The sequence below is a fragment of the Trichosurus vulpecula genome, chromosome 7 (assembly GCF_011100635.1).
Source record: "Trichosurus vulpecula isolate mTriVul1 chromosome 7, mTriVul1.pri, whole genome shotgun sequence".
Lineage (NCBI taxonomy): Eukaryota > Metazoa > Chordata > Mammalia > Diprotodontia > Phalangeridae > Trichosurus > Trichosurus vulpecula.
This window is the reverse complement of record NC_050579.1, coordinates 66263929-66272361: the sequence shown is the minus strand read 5'-3', so window position 1 is coordinate 66272361 and position 8433 is coordinate 66263929. Positions and strand designations below refer to the sequence as shown.

Sequence of the window (8433 nt, the reverse complement as noted above, 5' to 3'; positions counted from 1 at the left end):
TATATCTGTGAATTTAACATTCCTTTGTATGAGCAACCCACTAAGGCCCTAAAATGGGAGACAAAACTGAGGGGAGTTTGAACTAATGACAAAGAGGCACACTCAACCCAGGGTTATTGAAAACCCTGAGTGGGAACAGATTTAACTGGCTTGGTACTAACAAACTGGGTTTAAAGCATTAATCTATACATTATTAAACTTCATCCAAGGACTTTTTTTTTTTTTCTACATGAGCATCTAGCTTTATTGTGGTGTTCTTGGTTCTGCCTTAAGGCTGCCTGCCGTGGGCTCCTCCTCCTAGTCATGCTTCAGGCTTAGCCTCTCAAACAGGTACTTGCCCAGAGCGGACTGGGGATCTGCCTGGAAGTGGGGCAGGGTGGTCAGGTGGTTGCCCAGGTGCTTCAACTGCTCCACCTCCCTGCCCATCTAGTGGTTCTCCAGGAAGTTGCAGAGCCTTGCAGGAAGTTGCCTTGAGCCCAGGGCATTCAGCTTCAGGAGGGCCTGGTTCAGGTCCTTCTTCAGGTTCAGGGCAGCCTGCATGAAGCTGCGGCCCCATTCGTCTTGGGCAGGTTTCTGCACAGCCTGGAGGAGGACACGGCCCCGCGCTGGTTCTGGAGCCACATAAGGAGCTCGGCTTGGTCCTTCACCAGCTCACAGAAAAAAAACGTGAAATAGAAACCCAGGGACAGGTAGGAGTAGGGGGCCTGCAGGTATAGGTTGGCCAGGCGTTTGACACCAGCCTAGGCCTCGGAGAAGTTTTGGCGAATCTGGGAGCTAGAGATCTTAGCACTGCCTGCGAAGGGAGAAGGCGGCTGTTCCCAGAGGCTGGGAAGGGGTGGGGGGGGGCGGCGGAGGAGACAGGTCCCAGAGGCAGGGGGCTGGTCCCAGGGGCTGGCCGGCTGCAGAAAGGTAAAGCTAAAAAGCTAGGGGAGCTGGGGGACCCCAGATCTGTTCTGTACAAACATTGTTGAAGCAAGAACCAGAGCGCGGGGACATGGTGTGAGGCCATCCAAGGACTTTCAAAGATTTTTCATACTTAATCCAAGATCTCTTGATTGATTGATATATGCTCTTACCTAGTTAAGTTATAAGAATTAAAGTGAGAGGAAAAACAAAAAACAAACATTTATCTCCACCCTTAACGTATAGTTACAGCATTAGGTTCAGAATAGGGAAGACTTGGATTTAAATCTTATTTCTCACACATACAGGGAGCCCCAGGGCAAGCCATTAGTCTTCTGCTCCTCAAGCAACTCCTTAGGCCTAGATGATATTTGTTAAGTCATAGAAAGGTTTTTGATTGCTATTGGTACAGGGAGCCTCCACATTTAGAGATCCTTATTCTGATGAAATCATAGGTCTACCATATATTCATGTAAAGTAATTATAACAACAAAGATAATATTAGCTAACATTTTTATAGTACCTACTATGTGCCAGGCATGGTGCTAAGTGCTTTACAAATATTATCCCAATTGTTGCTCACAACAACTCTGGGAGATAGTTGTTTTTTATTATCCCCGTTTTACAGTTGAATAAATTGAGGCAAATGGAGGTTAAGTGAGTTGCCTAAGATAAACCAGAAAGTGGCTGAATTTGAACTTGAGTCTTCCTGACTCCGGGGCTTGTGCTCTATCCACTGCTACCTCCCCATGCAAGTTTAATCTTTGTTTACATAACTTTGTATCTTATTTGAGATATTTTTTTCCAGAGGTAGCCCAAGAACAGAGAGACACAAGGTTTAAATAGAACTTTTCTCAATTTGACCTAATACCAAGAATTAGAGGATTGAGTTTTTGGTGGACACCACCGTTCATACAACAGAATATGATTTAAGAATGCATTATTCATTCACTACATTTTAACAGTTCTTCTGGAACTGTGGAGATTTAGTGTGTAAATATGTACAACCTGAGACAATTTAAGAGGGTATTTTGGTACTGCATGCATAGTGATTTTGGTATGCAAAGCAGTAGCTGCATTTGCAGTTGACAGGTTCCAAAGTTAAGTATTCCCGAGGTTCTGGCTATGAAAACAAGGTTTAAAATTCAAGTGTTTACACAACCTTAACAATAACAACACTTCTTCCTTTAAATAGGAAGGGGATGGTTGAAACAGTGGGATAAATCAGCAAGAGCCTATTATTCAGACTACAATTCAAACCTGCTCACTAGAATAAACCTTACCCAAACACAAAAGAACATTGTGGACTTCTTTTTAAAGTGTCCTAAAGCTCTTAGGTGAAGAGCTGAAAGGGGGCCTTCATGGTCTTTAAAGGCAAACCCTTCATTTTACAGATAAGGAACCCTAGATTTTAAAAGTGTTTGATTAGATCAGGCAGTAAGTGACAGACTCACAATTTGAACCCAGATCATCTGATTCAAGATCATAGGGGAATTTCTCCCCCCAGAGATCCTATTGTACACTAGAAGAGTAATTCCTCTCACCTTGGTCTGTTTGACTGGAGGTCAGTAAATCAAGAAGCAAAGTTACAAGAAAAAAAAAGTTTAATTAGCAACAGCTGATGGGCAATTACAAGGTGGCTGGCACCTCCTATATAACCCAGGGAGATACACACCAATGTAGGGTTTTACACAGTCTTAAATCAACATTCCAGGTGGCAAAAGAAGCCTAGTGGGCAAATAGTTACTTCCCTTCTTTGGAGTAATTTCAGTAATAGACAAAGGATGTCAGATTATTTGAGGGGACAATGTCTTAAATTTGAGATTGTAACTTGTTAAACTTAGTGTCTCAGAAATTGTCAAAGATCAGTTTTATTCTGGGATAAATGATTTTCCCTGGTTAACCCCATCTGAATTTTGGAGGGTTCCAAGGAGATAGTGGTGGCATTCTTCCAGAAGGGCTCAGTGGGTTTATCTGTTGTTAAATAAAATACAGACTACCAGTCTCTCTATTGATAAAACCCTGTAACTCCCTTTCTTTGGCCTCTGAGTTTTATTTTTTTTTTTCTGGGGAGAAGGTGTTTCTTTCAAACTCACATCACACATTTCCTCCATGGGATCAAGCATTCTTTCCACCATGCCATTCTTCCTACCCACACCATCCAATAAAAGAAATCCTAGTGGGATCACCTGCTACCCCCACCCCCCACATCCTATGAAAGAGCTTTAAACTCAAAGATCATTCATTTACTTTTATGACTACCCAGAAGGCCATGTAAATGTGAAGCATCATTTTTTATTGAATCATTTCTGATCTTTGTTGTTAGCCATCAGGTTAACTTAAAAATATCTCTTAGGATCAGAAGAAAGAGAAGACTAATGACCTGCCCTGGGTCACATTGTAAGTATGAGAAATAGATTTAAACCCAAGTATTCCCTACTCTAAACCCAATGCTATAATTATGTGTTAAGGATGGGGATTGTCAACCTGAAAGTTTGGTCAAAGGAGGCAAACAACTAGGTGATATGTAAATGCGTATTGTTTATTCCCTTAAAGGTATAGCAGATACATACATGTATGGCGCCAGACAAAGTCTGACTGCCTGAACAAAGAAATGAGAAGGCTTAAATACATTATTTTAGTACCAACTCAGCAAGCCTGTGTTACTTCACTGTTACAATCCTCAAGTATGTTTAACCATGATAGAAGAAAAGTATTTTCCTTAATGGAATCGTTTGTAAATACAATAAGAGAGTTGACAAATTGTCAATTGAAATTACAACCCAGGCTCTCTGTGTTTAATTTACCAATAGCGTTCTATAACACAGTGTATGCCCATAAAATACTAAGATAAGAAAAAGTCACATTATTCAGGATAGTGTCTGGGGTTAAGGTCTCATCCTTAATGGCCACAGGCAGGGGAAAGAATGCTCTTAAGTGAGCCTGATCTAGCCTTGTTGACATAGGAAGAGGTATTTTCTAAGTTTACTCAGGGAACAAAGAAGCTTAGGTTCAGCTGGTTAATCAGTTCAGGCTCTGGCCCTTATTGAAAGTTACAAAAATGCTATTAAATGATATCAGTGATCATCAGGATAAACACTTTTTCTCCTCTCTTTAATTCTTATACTTTAACTAGGTAAGAGTATGTCTCAATCAAGAGATCTTAGAATAAATGTGAAAAATCTTTGAAAGACCTTGGATGAAGTGAAATAATGTATAGATGAATGCTTTGAACCCACTTTGTGAGTACCAGGCCTGTTTTATCTATTCCTACTCAAGGTTTTCAGGAGCCGTAGGTAGAGTGTCTCTATTGCCATCAGGCTTGTTTTAACTGGCCCCAAGGGGTAAAACTAAGATAAATAGTTGGAAACTTCAGAGGCAAATTTAGGCTCAGTCTAAGGAAAAACTTTCTAATAATTAAAGCTGTTGAAGGGTAGAATTGGCTTCCTCCAGAGGCTTTGGGTTGCCCCTCAGTAGAGATGTTCAAGCAAAGGCAGATTGATCATGTTGCCTGTACTTTTATACAGGCAATTTATTTTCAAGTATGGATTGGGCCAGATGTGCAGCTTTTGAAGGCCTTGGCAATAGAGAGATTCTTTGTTTCTCAGAGTATCTGAATAAAAGAATTTATGAAATGTGTTAACTGAGACAGACACTCTCTTTTTCATAGTTTTAAAATTTTTTTTCCCAATTGCTTGTCAAGATAATTTTTAAGATTCATTTTTACAAGATTTTGAGTTCTAAATTTTTCTTCCTTCTTCTTAAAATGGTAAGCAGTTTAATGTTATACATGTGATATCATGTAGTACATATTTCCATACTAGTCAACAGTTGTGAAAGAAGAAACTGATCAAAAGAAAAAATTGTGAAAAAGAATAAATTAAGTGAAAATAGTATGATTCCACTTGCATTCAGAGTCCATCAGTACTTTATGTGGATGTGGATTGAATTTTCCTTCCTGAGTCTTTTTTACTTCTCTTGGATCATTGTGCTGCTGAAAAGAACTGAGTCATTCATAGCTGATCATCACACAATGTTGCTAATACTGTGTACAATGTTTTCCTTGTTCTGCTCATTTCACTTTGCATAAGTTCATATAAAGTCTTTCCAGGTTTTTTTTCCTGAAATCTGCCAGTTCATCATTTCTTATTGCACAATACTATTCCATTACATTCATATACCACAGCTTGTTCAGCCATTCCCCAGTTGATGGGCATCCTTTCAATTTCCAGTACGTATGTATATGTGTGTACACATACATACATACATATATATATATATACGTATATATTTACGTACATATATATACACATGTGTGTATGTACATATATATGTATATATATTTGCATACGTAGGCTCTTTTCCCATTTTATATCACCTCTTGGGGATACAAAGTAGTATTGCTGGACAAAAGAGTATGCACAGTTTGGTTGCCCTTTGGGCATAGTACCAAATTGCACTCTGGAATGGTTGGATCAGTTCACAACTCCGTCAACAATGCATTAGTATCCCAGTTTCCCCACATTCTTTCAAACATTGATCATTTTCCTTTTCTGTAATATCAGCCAATTTGATAGGTGTTAGGTGGTACCCTGGAATTATTTTAATTGGCATTTCTCTAATCAAAAATGATTTAGAATGCTTCTTCATATGCCTAGAGATAGGTTTGATTTCTTCAACTGAAAACTGTTTGTTCATATCGTTAGACAATTTATCAACTGGGCAATGGCTTGTATTCTTATAATTTCATTTCTCTATGTATTTGAGAAATGATACTTGCTCTAAAGATTGTTTCCCAGCATTCTGCTTTCCTTCTGCTCTTGGTTGAATTAGTTTTGTTTGTGCAAAAGCTTTTTAATTTAATATAATCAAAATTATGCATTTTATATAATCAAAATTATGTATTTTACATTTTGTAATACTCCCTATCTCTTGTTTGGTCATGAACTTGTAACTCACTTAACTTATCTTTTAAGAATTTGGATGCTATGCCACTTAGCGAATATATGTATAGGATTGATATTACTTCATTGTCTATGGTACCTTTTTAAGCCATATATGGTTTCCTTCCTTATCTCTTTTAATTAGGTCTGTTTTTGCTTTTGCTTTGCCTGAGCTTAGGATTGCTACTCCTGCTTTTTTTTTTCTTTTTGCAGGGGGGAAGGCAGGAAAATTGGGGTTAAGTGACTTGCCCAAGGTCATACAGCTAATAGATGTGTCAAGTGTCTGAGGTCAGAATTGAACTCAGGTCCTCCTGACTCCAGGGCTGGTTCTGTACTCACTGCGCCACCTAGCTGCCCCAACCCCTGCTTTTCAAACTTCAACTGAAGCATAGTAAATTCTGCTCCAGCCCCTTATCTTTATTCTGGGCATATTTCTCTGCTTCAGGTATGTTTCTTGTAAACAACATATTGTACACTTCTGATTTTTGATCCACTCTGTTATCAGCTCCCATTTTATGGGAGAGTTCATCCAGTCCACAGTTATGATTACTAACTGTGTATTTCCCTCCATCCTATTTTTCCTGTTATTTATCCTCTCTTTCCTTTCACACTTTCCCTCCTCAACAGAGTTTTGCTTCTGTCTACTACCTCCTCTGATCTGGCTCCCTTCTGTGACTCCCCCACTCCTTTACCTCATCTTCTCCTACTTTTCTGTTGTGTAATATAGGTTACTATATTCAACTAATTATGTAAATTATTCCCTCTTCGAGCCAATACTTATGAGAGTAAGGTTCAATTTTTGCCCATCACCCTCCTTCCCATCTTCCCTTCTACTAATAAGTTTTTTGCTCCTCTTCACGTGAAATAATATACCCTATTCTATCTCTTCCTTCCTTCTGCTCCCTGTATATTCCTCTTTCTCATTCCTTAGTTATTTTGTTTATGTTATTCCTACAAATTCACCTTATATCCACACCCCCTATCTATGTATATTCCTTCTAGCTGTACTATTAGTGCTACAGTTTTTTTTAAGAATTACAAGCATCCTCTCTTCATGTAGGTATGTAAACAGTTCAGCTCCTTTGAATCCCTTGTTTCCTTTCCCCATTTTCCCTTTTTAGTCTTCTCTTGGGTCTTGATATCAGAGATCTAATTTTTTGTTCACTTCAGGTTTCTCCTTATGAAAGCTTTGAATCCTTGTATTTCATTTAATGCCTATTATTTTTTTCTTGAAGTATTATGTTTAATTTCACCAGGTAGGTGGTGATTCTTGGTTGTAGTCCTAGCTCCTTTGCCTTCCTGATTGTCATATTCCATGACCTCCAATCTTTTATTTTTGAGGATGCTAAATCCTATGTAATCTTGATTGTGGCTCCCCAATATTTGAATTGTTCCTTTCTGGCCACTTGCAGTATTTTTTCCTTCACCTAATAGTTCTGAAATTTGGCTTTGATTTTAGGATCTCTTTCCTGAAGGGATCAGTGGATTCTTTCAATCCTATTTTACCCTCTGTCTTCAGAACTACAGGATAATTTTCATTGATAATTTCTTCCAGGTCTTCCTTTTCTTAATGGCTTTCAGATAGTCCAGTGATTCTGACATTATTTCTTCAGGTTCTATTTTCCTGGTCAGTTGTTTTCTTTTCCCAAGCTACCAACTCTTTTCATAATTCTCTTCCTTCACTCTCATTCTTTTCCCAATTTTTCTTCTACCTTTCTTACGTGATTTTTAAGCTCCTTTTTGAGTTCTTCCATGGGTTCTTTCTGGGCATGAGACTACTTCCCATTTTCCCTTGGGGTTTTTTCCCATAGGTGTTTTGACATCATTGACCTCTTCTGAGTTTGTGCCTTGATCTTCCCTGTCACCATAATATGATCAGATTCTTTTTTTATTGTTTTTTTTGGTTTTTGCTCATTTTTAAGTCCTTTCTTTAAAACGTGAGCTCTGCTCCCAGGATAGAATGGGTGCTGCCTCAGGCTTCTTGTGCCAGGGGCTACAGGCCCTTTCTGTTTATCTCACACTGCCCTGATGTTGCTCTGATGCCCAGGGGAGGCCCTTGTGTCTAGTGCTGCACTGCAGGGGTGGGGTGGAGTAGTGGCTGGTGCTGCTGGTGGCCATAGGGGCCTGGCAGCTTATATGGTGCTGAGCTGGGGTCCTAGTGCTGGTGTCTGTTGTGTGTTGAAGCCAGTGAAATGTTTCTGTGTTTCCCTGGGGCTACACTGAAGCACATGGTAGGAGTCCAGTGCTGGCTTAGGGTTGGTGGCTGTCTCTTTGCCCTGGGCTATGCTCAAGCACTTGGCAGTTCTTGGACCTTGAGTTTGCCAGTTCCCTTGGCTATGCTGAGCCACATGGAGAGTCCTGGTTTAGGGGTTTACCTACTCCCCTGCACTGGGGCTCAGGATCTCCCACTGGTTTGCTGAGGTGGAGCTTGCTCTGGCTTATTGGGATGCTTCCTGTCCTGGACTGCATTTCCTTTTTGCCCATGTGAGTCAGATCTTTCTTGGTGATCATCCAAGTTTCTTGGGCTAAAAGATTGTTTCACTGAGTCTTTTTGCTGGTTCTGCTGTTCCAGGATTTGTTTCAGAGA

General features: G+C 39.7%; 1 pseudogene; it reads right to left on the bottom strand.

Moving 5' to 3' along the window:
* Window positions 1-297: 297 nt before the first annotated feature.
* LOC118857544 lies at window positions 298-7964 on the bottom strand (annotated as a pseudogene).
* Window positions 7965-8433: the final 469 nt, after the last annotated feature.